Source organism: Echinops telfairi, unplaced genomic scaffold (assembly GCF_000313985.2).
Source record: "Echinops telfairi isolate 266 unplaced genomic scaffold, ASM31398v2 ScPeMD7_2291;HRSCAF=2852, whole genome shotgun sequence".
Classification (NCBI taxonomy): Eukaryota; Metazoa; Chordata; class Mammalia; order Afrosoricida; family Tenrecidae; genus Echinops; species Echinops telfairi.
Window position 1 is genome coordinate 13,386,805 of NW_022106189.1, and position 14,411 is coordinate 13,401,215.

The following is a 14,411-nucleotide window of genomic DNA, read 5'->3' on the forward strand; positions in this document are numbered from 1 at the left end:
CGGGCAATATTTTGCCCTGTTGTACATAGAGTCACTATCTAAATTAGTTTTTCTTAAAAATGGAATTCAAAGTATATGGTCCAGGTTAGATGATGAGCAGATTGGCACAGGCGTAGCAGTTTGAGTTTGAGGAGGCTTAAAGGGGAAGTAGGATTTGTCCGGAAGGGTGTTCACAGAGGATTTGTGCAGAAGGATGAAGGGGAGAGTGATACACATCTATTTTCAATGATTCAATCACATAAAATGTTTTTAATTGTCTTCTTTTTTTTTTTTTTTAATTGAAGGTTCCTTGTAGGCCCAAACCAGTGTCTGTCCGTGACCAGGGGGGGAGGGGGGAGCAGCCGGAGCGGGGAGGGTCATCTTAATTCTCCACTTACACACAGTACTAAATGAGCAAGCACAGACTCACTACTGCAGTTAGAAGTTGGCAGCCTGGAAAAAGGGGGATGGGGAGTGGTCGTTAAAAAAAATACAGCTCCCTTCCCCAACTGTGGTGCCTGGGGGATGGGGGTGGGGGGACTTGGTCTGTTTCAACAGAGGAATCAAAGATCAGAAGCCATTTGGGAAGGCCAGAGCCGCCTGGAGGGAGGTGGGTTGGTCCAGGGGGTGGGGTGGGGCTGTTTGGCAACTGGAGCGAAGGGATTGCCCTTCCCTTGCTGGGGTCCTTCCAGCCTCTCCGGTCTGGCAGGAAGGGGGCAGCCTGCAACCTCCGCAGGCAGGTCTGGGGCTGCCCAATACTCCTGGCAGGGGTGGAGGGGGCTCACAAGGGCTTGCCCTCCAGGGAGATGACGGTGGCGCTGCCCCCCAGCTTCTCGGCCAGGGTGCAGCGGTCCTTAACCTCCTCGTAGCAGTTTGCTTGTAATTCGTGTTTGATTCCCGCCAGCTTCTTCTTGATGGCATCCCTGGAGCTGGCGTAGGTCATTTTGCTCTTAAGGGGTGCACACTCGGCGCCCCAGAAGATGAACACCAGGTCCTCCTCCTTGCTCTCCTTGGTCTCCTCGTAGGTGGCGTCGTACAGAGCTTACAGAGCGTAGCGGCAGTCCTTGTCAGGCAGCATCTTGACAAGGTGGCATAGGGGTCGACCACAGTCTGGCCCATATCCCCAACCAGGATCTCCTTGCCCTCCTCCAGGATGATGTTTTTCTTGTCCTCGCTCAGGCAGAAGAGCACAGCCTTCTTGCGCTTCTTGACCTCCTCCGGTGCCGAGGATGTGCGCACCTTCATGTCATTGAACACCTTGATGACACCATCAAGACAGCCACACCAGAGGCCATGTTTCCAGAAGCGAGAAGAGTATGGCAAAGAGAGGCAGAGAAGATGGGAGCTGCTGCAACTGCTGCTGGGACCCGACTAAACCATAAAACATTTTTATTATGGCTATTCAAATTTTATATAAAGCTATCGATAAAGAGGAACCCCTGGGGGGCAGGTCAATCTTTCCTATATGGTTGCAATGACTTGGAAATGTCTCAGTGGCAGTGAGTGAGTCATCCCCACAGGATGACAATTTTACCACGTGTGGCCACTTTGCTATCGTCATGAGGCTGTGGAATTGAGCCAAGAGAGAAGGGGATGTCTTCATTATCTAATACTTCTGTAACGGAGTAGAAACTCACTATTTTCACAGTTCAGAAGGCTGGAAGTCTGAGTTTAAGACACTAGTTCTAGGGCAAGCTTCACACTCGTTGTTGGCTCTGGGGACAAAGCCAAGGAGTTATCTCTTCAGCTTCTGCAGCCTAGTATTCCTTGAATCCTTGGCAATCTCATGTAATATTAATCCCATCCCCCCCACCCCCGCCCCCATCACCACCTGGTGCTTGTGTGTCTAAAAGGCTCTTTTACAACTCAGAATTAATAAGGTTTAGACCTCACCCTGCACTGATATGGCCTTATTAACACAGCAAAGAAATGCCTATCCCTAAATAGGATTACACCCATAGGCATTTTCTTATAGTTCTGTCCATTCATAACTCTGTGACAGAGTGGAACTGCTGCACGGGGTTTCCTGGCTGCACTCTACAGGGGCAGGTTACTAGGTCTTTTCTTCCAAGGATCTACTAAGGGTTATAAACCATCGACCTTTCAATCAACAGCTGAGTCCTTAATCATTGCATCACAAGGGATCCTTATTCACAGGTACAGTGGTTAGGACTCCCACGCATAATTTTGATGATACAAATAAGAAACAATATGAAGGACGACGACTTGCTGGAAATTCAGCATCTCCCTGGATTCCAAGGAGGCAGTCAGGCCTTGATAAATGTCATGTGAGTCCAGGTGAGTGCCTTGTTTCTTCTTCAGCTGTTTGAATTTGGGGCTTCAACACCATCATGTGGGGGTAGGGAAACAGCTGGGGGTTGGGTGTCCATGTGACCTTAGAACATGAAGGTCCTGCCAAGGAGAATGCCGTCTTGAAAGTCAGATGCAAACTGTGTGTCCACAACTGATTTCATGTGTGAGGGGTACCACTTCCCGCAAAACAAACAAACAAACAAACAAACAAGCAAGCAAACAAAGATGGAGAAAAGCTCCACTGGACAGAGCTTTCATCATACACATTTTTCCCACTAGGTGAGCATCCAGCAACTCACTCTGAGTTAGTGCACCCAGTGGCATTTGCCAAGGAAGGTTCTCTCTGGTCACAGTGAACTTTTTCATAAAAGCAGTTTCACTCTAACCTCATTTTTTGTGATGGCCAATTTAAAAGAACAGCAGGCAGTTGTGAAATTTTGTTTCCTACTCGGGAAAAATGCTGCAGAAACTGTTGTGATGTGGAACACAGCTAAAAAGGATAGCACTATGGGAAAAAACTCAAGTGTAGGAGTTGTTTTCTCCTTTCAAAAGGTGAAATGTTGAATGATGGCAAACCTTGTTCTGGATGTCCATCAACTTCCCAAATGGATGAACATGTCAACAACATTCATGCCCTTGTGTTCAAAGACCAAAGATGGACCATTGAAGAGATGGGGTAGTTCTCTGGACTATCTTGGAGCTCAGTTCCATGAATTTTAATGGCAGATTAGGGAAGGGGAAGGGTCACTGTGAAATATGTGCCTCTGGTTCTGACTGACCAGGAAAAAGAGCATCCGGTGGAAACGTGCTGTGCTTTGAACAGCTTCAAAGTGACCCGGACTTTTTTCCCTAAGGTTGTCACTGGTGATAAGACATGGTGCTTTTCCTATAACCTGAAATCAAACATCAATCAAACCAGTAGAAGACATCATTGCCATCTCGCCACCCCCCTCCAAAGCTTGTCAAGTGAAATCAAAGATAAAGACGATGCTCATTTGTTTTTGTTTTTCTTTTGATGTTGAGAAGGATAGTACATTTGGAGTTCGTTCTACCAGGTCAGACTGTTAATCAAGCTTTCTTGTATTTAGAGGTCTGAAAAGATCTGCGTAACAGTGTGTGATTTAAAAAAAAAAAAAGGCCTGGTTTGTGGCAGATGGGGGACGGGTATTGCGACCACGACAAGGCATCTGTTCACACAGTCATCTCAGCATACCAGTTTTTGGCAAAAACAGCATGCCTCTCTTGCCCCACGCACCTTACTCCCCTGACCTCGCTCCATGCCACTTCTTTTTGTTTCCTCGAATAAAGAGGGACATGAAAGGAAGTGATTTGACAAAGTAGAAGAGATGAAGAAAAACAAAAACAAAACAAAACAAAAAACCGAGGGAGATGCTGCCAGCCATCCAAACATGAGTTTGAAAAATGTTTCCAAGAGTGGAATCGCAGATTCGACAAATGTTTCAAGTGTAAGGGAGAGTACTTTGAAGGTGATAAGGTTGTTTTGTAAAAAAAAAAAAAATTAAATACAAGCTTTGAAAGAAAATCTGCTTTTGTGTGTGTGTGTTGGGGGGGGTACCCCCTCATATTACTGCAATACAGTGAAGTACCTATATGGCTTATCTAGCAATAGCCTTTGTTATTCCCACAAATGACCTTCATTTTCCTGATGAGCCTGGCTAAGAAGATGGGGGAAGACACTGGAATGTGATTCAGCTGTGAATGATTGTCATGCCTTGGGTGATTCAGCTGTGAATGATTGTCTGATGCCTTGGTAGAGAAACCATTGCCTGAACAAGGGTATTATGTGCATTTCACACCTGAAATGTAATCTGTTAACTTCCCAAATTGGCCTTATAATCATGAGCATTATCTGTCAGTTCTGTATGGCCATTGCAAAGAATCACAATGAATCCAGCTGAAAAGGAGAACGTGCTGTGGGATACCAAAGCGACTACCCACAGGTGTCTGAAACATAAGTGAACATCAGAAAATATGTGGGCCAACTGTGGAAAGAAATCTACCTGGCAAAACAGTTTGGACTTCTCAAAGCCTTTGTAGGCAGAGGTGTCCCTAACTGCAGATTACATCAGATACACTGTCAAAGGAAAGGGGGAAAGGGTGACACTCAAAGGTATATAAAGCTTTTTTGCAGCGTTTCAGTAGAATTTATTAATTTTAATAAGAAAATTTCCAATGTTAATTATAACAAAATGAAACTTTTTTTGTAAGCCCAGCTTACATCTGGGCATATACCTACAAGACTAATACTCCACGTTAAGTGATTTTTGAGCCTTCGAATGCACGGAGCTGTCATTATTACCCAATGTCAATGGCAATTCAAGTCATATGGTTTCTTCTTTGTGTGCTATAAGAGGGTTGCTTTGCTTCCAGTGTTTTCTGTGTTTAAAAAAAAAATTTATTGGGGGCTCTTACAACTCTTATCACACTCCATACATACATCCATGGTGTCAAGCACATGTGTACATTTGTTGCCATCACAATTCTCAAAACATTTGCTTTCTACTTGAGCCCTTGGCATCAGCTCCCCATTTTCCCTCTCCTTCTCCACTCCCACTCCCTCATGAACCCTTGACAATTTATAAATTATTATTTTCATGTCTTACACTGTCCAACGTCTTTTTCACCCACTTTTCTGTTGTCCGTCCCCCAGGGAGGGGGTTACAATTAGATCCTTGTAATTGGTTCCCCCTTTCTACTCCACCTTCCCGCGACCCTCCCGGTATTGCTATTCTTACCACTGTCCTGGATTCCCTGTATTTCCAGTTCCTATGTGTACCAGTGTACAGCCTCTGGTCTAGCCAGACTTGTAAGGTAGAATTGGGATCATGATAGTGGGGGGAAAGAAGCATTTAAGAACTAGAGGAAAGTTGTATGTTTCATTGTTGCTACACCGAACCCTGACTGGATTGTCTCCTCCCTGTGACCCTTCTGTCCAGTTACCTACAGATGGGCTTTGGATCTCCACTCTGCACTCCCCCTCATTCACAATGATATGATTTTTTGTTCTTTGATGCCTGGTACCTGATCCCATCGACACCTCATGATCACACAGGCTGGAGTGTTTCTTCCACGTGGGCTTTGTTGCTTTTAGCTAGATGGCTGCTTTTTATCTTCAAGCCTTTAAGACCCCAGACACTATATCTTTTGATAACCTGGCACCATCAGCTTTCTTCACCACATTTGCTTATGCACCCCTTTTTGTCTTCAGCAATCTTGTCGGGAAGGAGAGCATCATGGAATATTGCCAGTGTTTTTTCTAGTTGTTGATTTTGTTAAATTTTCTGGTATGCTAACTACAATATTTTGGTATTTAGTATTTATGAACCTATAGCAATAACTTGTTTCAGAATGAAGCAGTAATTAAGGAATAGAAAGGGAAAACATTTTAAAGGCTTTTGCCTTTACTGACAATGTTGTAACTAAAAATATTGTAATTAATGTAGAAATATTCTATAAAACTATTTTATGTATTATTCATATAACAAATAGTTCATTTTAGTAATTTATAACTACATCACATATTTATTTATCTGCTTTAAATTGATAGTAAATATTATTAGGTATTCTGTTTGATCTGGAACAGAAGGAGGTCTATGGATATGGTGGTGGTAACATTACAAGTTACTACATCCAATGCCATCAACTCTAGTAGCACCGCCGTCAGTAGGTCACATACCACATAGGACAATAGAGTACTCTGCTTGGCTTAGGAATCATTTCTCTGTGTGTGTGCATGCGCATGCATGTGCATGTGCACGAGCGCTGAGTTTCAGGGAAAGAATGTAATAGAGGACATTTCTTTCAAAGTAAATTTCACGTCTTCCTTTTCACCTCTCAATCTCTTAAAATCCAAAGCCAAACCAAACCAATTGAATTCGGATTCATAGCAACTCCGTGTGTGTCAGTTGGACTGTGCTTCATCGTTTTCAATGGCTGATGTTTTAGAAGTCGGTTGCCAGACCTTCCTTCTTCTTTTTTTGCTTTCTTTCTTTTAAAATACGTTTACTGGTGGCTCTTATATCTCTTGTCATCATCCTTACGTTAATCCAGTGTGTCAAGCACGTTTGCCCATATGCTGCCAACATCATTTTCAAAGCATTCTCTTTCCACTTGAGAATGGATATCAGCTTTCATGATATCAGCTCCCCATTTCTCCCCCCTCACTCCCCTCCCCGCCCTCCCTCATGAATCCTTGATCAGTTATAGATTATTATTTTCAAATCTTATATCATCCTCTGGCTTCCCTCACCCACTTTTCCATTGTTCATCTCCCTGGAATGGGGTTCTAGGTTGATCCTTGTGATCAGTTCCCCCTTCCTCTCCTTCCCCTCCCCTAATCCTCCTGGTATCTCTACTCTCATTGTTGTTCCTGAGGGAGTTTATCTATCCAGGATTCCCTGTGTTGTGGGCTCTTATCTGCAGCAGTGTGCATGTTCTGGTCTAATCCGATTTGTAAGGTAGAATTGAAGCCATGATAATGGGGGGAAGGAAACACCACACAACTAGAGGAGAGTTGTGGGTTTTATCAGTGCTGTACTGCACCCTGACTGGCTCATCTCTTCCCTGTGACCCCTCTGTGAGGGGATGTCCAATTGTCTAGAGATGGGTATTGCATGTCTACTCTATGCCCCCCCCCCCCCATTGGGAATGATTTTGTTCTGGGTCTTAATGCTTGATACCTGATCCCGTCTACACCTCATGATCACACAGGTTAGTGTGCTTCTTCCATGTGGGCTTTGTTGCTTCTCAGCTAGAGGGCTGCTTGTCTATCTTTAAGCTTTCAAGAGCCAGGCCTTTCTTCTAAGCCAGTGATTCTCAACCTTCCTAATGCCACGACCCTTTGTGACCCCGCCCAACCATAAAATTATTTTTGTTGCTACTTCATAACTGTCATTTTGCTACTGTTATGAATCGGGAGACCCCTGTGAAAGGGTTGTTCGACCCCCAGAGGGGTCACAGCCTACAGGTTGAGAATCGCTGTTCTAAGCCATCTCTTGGTGGATTCTAACAGACAACCTTTTGGTTAGTACCTGAATGAAAAACCATTTGCCCTACTCAGGAATTCCCACACTATCTTAGCCTCTTTATTTATTGGTTTCATATAGAATTGCAATTTTCTCTTTTCAGGAAATGGGCCATTCTGATTTCCCCATTTGTTTGCAACATGAAGTCATTATGCATCCGACTGTAACCCAGGTGTCCTTGGGTTCTCTGGGGCTACATGGGCCTCTCCTTCTGGTTTCCAACTGAGGCCAGTGACTTTCACAGTTGGAATTTCTAAAGGAAAAACTCCCTGCCTGGGCACTTGGGCAGGAGGGGGTGTGGGGTATCAGAGAGGAAAAGGAAGAGGAGGAGGGACAATTCTTGGAGTGCTTGACCAAAGGAGACTACTTTTACAGCCTTCCTGTTTATCACTTGAGAAGTAAACAGCACAGGAGCCAGGTGGTCTCCAGCAGCTTCTGTGGCTGTGGCTGGCTCAAGCTGTCCGCTACCCTTTCTCTCTGGGTAATAATGGGCAGAGAACAGGCTTGTCTTGTGAGGCTCAATGTCTTGGGACAGTGTTCCTTCACTGGAGACTAACTGCTCCTATCACATAAACGGGATTAGGTGCATGGGCTCCGGGTTCAGAACCCAGCTGCAGCACTTAGCAGCCATACCCTGTTCCCAGAGGGAACTGGGAGGCTGCAGAGATTGTGCCTATGAACAGCATCAGGAGGCAACTTCCAACTTGTGTTTGGTTATCATTATTTCCTCTGCCTTCTTGATTCAGCCTCCAGGGCTTAGAGGTGGGTGAGGGTTCACACCCCCTCCAGGCTAGCTTAGCCTTATTAGCAGTGGAAGCTCTTTGGCTCCTGACAAATGCAGACTGTGATAGAGAAGGTGGCCTGACTAAGATAGAGAGCATGGTGCTGGGGGCAGGAAACACCTGGGGAATCAAGAAACTACCATGATCAAGAATTGTGTCTCGGGAGCCGGAGTCGGGGAGTTGGAGCAGGAGGAGATACTGGAGAGAAGGGACAGACATACACAGAAGAAGTAGTGCTTGCTAGAGGAGGATCCCCGGTGGAGGAGGAGCGATGAATTGGGCTGAGATCTTCAGGGGCGCCAGGATGTACAGCAGCAGCAGCTCTTGGAAACTCACAAGGGCAGTTCTAACCTGTCTATGGGGTCACTATGAGTCAGCAAGTCAAAAGTAGATGGCAGTGAGTCAAAAGTAAAAAATAAAAAGGAGAGGTGAAAGCAAGAGAGGGCAAGGGGCAATGACCTGCACGGTCTCTTCTGTCCTTTGGCGGTGGGCCTGCCTCCAGGGCAAAATGGGGACCAAGTGGACAAGGGTAGGCGGGGTGCTGCTTAACTCTTATCCACTCTGACTTCCATCCATGCACCTCAACCTTTCAACGCTCTTTTCCCATCAGTTCTTTGAAACGCTGAGTGTAAGAACTCAAACACGATATGTATATAACACTCTAGTTTACTTACTCATTGAGACAATGATGAAGTTGGTGAATGTCCACTTGTTTAATCCACTGATTTATTTATGTGTAGACCATAAAATAGGAGTGCCTAGTGGGCTAAATGGTTAAGCATTTGGCTACCAATCGAAAGGTTGCCACTTTAAATCTACCCAGAGGCAAGATGCTGGAAGAAAGATTTGATCTGCTTTCAGACGTTGACAGCCACAGGGGCCGATGGGAACACGCAGGGTCTCCAGAAGCTGGGATTTTCTAAGGATTCTTTCAAAACAGTGTTGTGTTTTTTTTCTGTGTGTGAAAGTTTGCACAGCAAATTAAGTTACCACCCAAATTGTTGAGTGACATTGCATTTTTTCATGATGAATCTGCATTCTCTGTGTTCTGGTGGTTTTGTGCGTACTACTCTAATTTCCCTACTCCTTATCTTCCCAGCTTTACTTTTGAGTCAAGGCTCCATCTTTTCGTCATGTACACAGTGTTTTTAGTCAAGCACTATTCTGACTGGGAAACTGAGGAATGTATATTTATGACCATGTACACTTATATGATCATAACATTAAGTGAGAAATGTAACTTGAACATCAGGTGTCATTGTCCACAGATTTAATGCTATTTTCAGGGCCACCACCTATGTGGTTTTTAATTCAGCACTCTTTTAATCCATGTATGACCATCACCGGGACTTTTATGGAAAGCCTCAAGTACCCACTGGCTATTTTTTGTTTTGTCCATAATGTTACCACTTGCTTATTACTTTCAAAGGTGAGTCTTAAGGATTACTTTTCCCCTGATAAGGAGCCCTGATGGCAGACACTTGATTGCCATTTTGAAGTCTCACCTCCAGGAAAGGTGACTGTGACTATGAAAATGTCTTTTTGCCCTCTTTTCTCCTGATTTGACCTGATAACATTTTAAGTGTTCCCACTAACGCTGATTGAGGTCATTCTATTTGACGTTAACCCCTGAGTATATTAGAGACCATCATAGGATAAATGCTTTTGCAGCACATTAAAAAGAAAAGTCTCTTTGGGGGGTGGGGATGGTACTTTTTGGGTTTTTTTATTAATCATTTTATTGGGAACTCTTACAGATGGCATAACATTTTATAATTCAAATGGATTGAGTATAAGTGTATAATTGCTACTACAATCAGTTTCAAAATATTTTCTTTCTTCTTGATCTCTTTGATATCAGCTCCCCTTTTTCCCCTCCTTCCCCACCCTTCCTCCCCCACAACCCTCATTGTTATATATTATTATTATGTGTGTGTGTATATATATATACACACATATATATACCTATATCTTACCCATCCCATATATCCATTCATCTACAATTCTGTTATTCACTCCCTGACCAGTGGGGTTTACAGTCATCATTTCTATAAGCTCCTCCTTCTCCCATTGTCCCCACCCACTTCCCATATCCTCAGAGAATCATTATTCCTGGTTCTGTCCTGAGGGGCCATCAATCCTGGCATTCCTGCATTGAACAATATTAATTATACACGTGAACATATGTAGGTCTAACACTATTAATGAGGTCAAACATAAGCCTTAATAGTAAGAGGAGGAAATATTAAAGAATCAGAAGATAGTTATGTGTTTCATCAGTGCCCTACTGCACCATGGATTTATCATCTCTTCTGTGTGGTCCTTCTGAGAGGGACTGTCCAATTATTTTATAGGTGGGCTCTGGGTCTCCACTACATCCACTCAACTTCACATCGATTTGGTTGCTTGTTTTTGAACTTCTGATACCTCTTCCCTTTGATACCTCATGATCACACAGGTGGGTGTGTTCTTACATGTGGGCTTTGTTGCTTCCCTGCTAGATAGCACCTTGGTTAACTAAAAGCCTTTAAGATGATGGTTGTCATATCTTTTAATAGCCAGCACCATCAGCTTTCTTCAACACATTTGCTTATGCAACCATTTGTCTTTGATGATCATGTCGGAAGGTGCCACATTAGTAGAACAAACTGTGCTTGTACTTAAGTGAGGTTTAGTAGAGGCCTAAAGTCCATCAGCTTCCTTATGTATGTACACACATGGATATGTAGACAAATACACCTATATTTATATAATTACATATTTACATATCTATATTTATACTTATATACATAAAAGTTTACTTTCTTCTTCTTTCCTCTTTCTTTTTATTTTTCCTTCTGCCCTACTATCATGCTTACCCATTGCTCACCGCTCAGTAATTCCTCTCAGACATTTTTCTAGTGGTCAAACATGATCAAGAACGCTACACGCTCCTCACCATCAGTTTTGTAGCCCTTGCTGTTCTCCTGTCCCTGTCATTACTGGCTCAACACTCCCTTCCCCTCTGCATGACCCCCTGGAACCGTCAGTCTTATAGCTGTCCCCATGGGATTGCTTATCTTATATAGATAGACACCAAAAAAGAAAAAAAAGAGAGAAGAGAGTAAGATTACATAAATAGTTCTGAGCCTAACTGATAATCCTGACCCAATAGATGAATATCTCTCTGTTAAATATCTTGCAGGACTGTTATAATCCCTCAGCTCAATCCCCTTTTCTTTCAGGGTTCCATATCCCAGGACCTGCTTACTTAATAACACTTATACCCGTTTAGTCCTCAGCATTCATTTCCGAAAGGCACACATCCTACAAATCACCATTGATTTTCCTATTGTTATGGATGGAGCAGACTAGTGCCACCACCATTTCTCCCCTTTACACCTTTAGACTTTTGGTGTGGCCCCTTTGTGAGTAACCTCCAACCAGTTCAGGTGAGGTGCCAAGTGCTGCCCCAGAGATAGAAGTCTACAATCAAGATTCCTTGGAGACTTTGAGGCTTTGGTCCCACTACTGGCTGATTGTCCTCTCCTCTTGATTTGCCCCATGTGTGCAGGTCAGACTGGCTGCTCTCCCTGAACTGTATCTTCAGGGCTATCTTCTGTAGCACTGTCATCTAGGGAGACGATGACATGTCTTGAGCTGGGGACAGCCCTGCAGTCATCTCTGGGAACAAGCTACTCTGAGCAGGAATGTTGTCCTCAGGGATCGACACACTAGAATGAGGTCTACTCTTTGTCTCCCTTTCCTGTGGAGATATAAACAATACCCTCCCCTTGGGTGGATTAGTGGCCTGGCCTCCCATTGTCATCTTTTTTCTGCCCCTGCTCCCTCTGGGGGCCTTAAAGGCAGATGAGAGGGGTGGTGGGAAGATGCTTTTCAGGACAGGTGCTATCTGCATCTTTATTTTTTATTGTTTGTTTGTTTTCTATTTGATCACATATGTATCATTAGGTTTGGCCTGGCTCATGCCAGAAAATCTGGTCCTCAGCCCAGGAACTGTGCGATATGGGTAGGTTCCCCTATGCCCATTCTGCTTTTTGAACTTACCTCAGTGGACTCGTGTTATACTTGACCTTTTGTGCTTGGCTAACTTCACTCAGCCTAACTCTTACTAGAGATGAGGTGCTTCATCTTTTCATCACTATTTTTCAGGGATGCATAGTACTCTATTCTCTGTGTATACCAGAGACTTTTAACCCATTCATCTGTTGATGGAAATTTAGGCTGTTCCCAATTCTTTGCGATCATGAACTCTGCAGTGATGGACATTGGAGCGCAGATGTCTGGTCATGATCTGTTTCTTATTTCTTCTGGGTATATACCCAGTGGTGGATTTGCTGGGTCATAAGGTAACTAGATTTCCATCTGTTTTAGGTATCACCAAATAGCTTTCCATAGAGGCTGTACATATCCACAGGCCCACCAGCAGTGAATGAAAGGTCCTATCTAACCCCTTTTAACATTTGTTGCTTGCTAATTTTTTGAATTGGGCTATTTTGTGGGTGTTAGGTGGTATCTCATAGTTGTTTTAGTTAGTATTTCCTGGATGGCTAATGATTGGGAATGTTTTCTCATATGTTTATTGGCCATTCAGGTTTCCTCCCTTGTGAATCTCCTGTTTAAGTCTTGCCCACCTCCTCAGTGGGCAATTCATTTTTTTTCTTATTGTAAGCTTGCAGGATTGTGTAGATTTTAGTGATAATCCCTTTGTCTGATATGTCATTGCTAAATGTCTTTTCCCACTCTGTGGGCTCTCTTACTACTCTCTTGATGAAATCTTTTGATGTAAACAAGTGTTTTATCTTTAGTATAGCCCACTCATTTATTTTATTTTCCTGAGTGTGTATTCTTCCTTATTTCTGATAGCCCATGTATTCCCTGTGCTAAGGTTCTTAGCTTTGTCCCAATTTTCTGATTGATGATCCTGATAATTTGGAGTTTTATCTCAAGGTATGTGATTCACCTTGAATTTGTTCTTGTGTATGGAGTGAGGTAAGGGCCTTGCTTCATTTTTCTACAGATAGATATCCAGTTTATCCAGCACCATTTGTTTAAAAGAGCATCCGCTTCCCTGATGATTTAATTTCAGGATTTTCTGTTCATATCCATTGGTCCGTGTATCTGTCATTACGCTAGTACCATGTTGTTTTGACAGTTATGGCTGTATAGTAAATTTTTAAGTCAGGTAATGCAAGCCCTCCCACTTTATTCTTCTTTTTGTGGCATTCTTTGCCAATTCTGTGCAAGAAATTCTTCCCTTTCCATATGAAATTGGTAGTCACTTTCTCCATTTCTTTGGTAAAAAAAAGATACTGGTATTTGTATCAGTATTGCATTGAATTTATATAGTGCCCTGGGTAGGATTGATATCTTAAAAATATTGAGTCTTCTGATCCACGAGCAAGGGATGTTCTTTCAATTGCGAAGGCCCTTTTGGTTTTTCTTGTGATAATGTGCTATATATAGTTTTCCTCATACAGATATTTTGTGGGTTTTTTTGGTTAGGTATATCCTTAGATATTTCCATTTATGCTTAGCTATTGTGAAGGGAGCTACTGTCTTGAACTCTTTTTTTCTGTAATTCCACTAGTTGTATACAGCAATCTCTTTGACTTCTGCTTGCTGATCTTGTTCCTGTCATTCTGCCATATTCCTCTATTAATTCCTGAACTCCTATTGTGGAGCCTTTGAGGTTCTCAATATATAGAATCATATCATCTGCAAATTACAATAGTTTCACTTCTTCTTTCCCCAGATGAGTACCTTTGATGTCCTTCCAGAAGGTTGCCTTACGTTTTTAGCCAGGACCTCCAGGATGATGTTGAATAAAAGTGGGGACAATGGGACAACCTTCTCTGATCCCCTTTTTCAGTGGGAATGTTTTCATCCTTTTCCCATTGATTATAACACTGGCTGTTGGTTTTTCATATTTAGCTTGTATTATGGTAAAGAAATTTCCAATCCTATCATCTTGAGTGTCTTAATTAGGATTGGATGCTGAATGTTGTCAAATGATTTTTCTGAGTCTATTGGTATTATCATGTGGTTTTGACCTTTTTCTTGTCAATGTGATGAATAATGTTGATGGATTTTTGGATGTTGAACCATTCTTGCACCCCTGGTGTGAATCTCACTTGGTCATGATGAATTATTCATTTTATACACTTTTGTATTCTGTTGGCCAAAGTTTTGTTAAGAACGTGTGAGTGGCAAAACAGGGAGGGTAAAGGGAGAATGGGTAGGAAAGAGGGAACCGATTACATGGAACTGTGTGTGACCTCCTCCCTGGGGG

General features: G+C 43.0%; 1 pseudogene; it reads right to left on the minus strand.

The window, feature by feature from the left end:
* Positions 1-760: 760 nt before the first annotated feature.
* LOC101660147 lies at positions 761-1,274 on the minus strand (annotated as a pseudogene).
* Between the last annotated feature and the right edge of the window lie 13,137 nt (positions 1,275-14,411).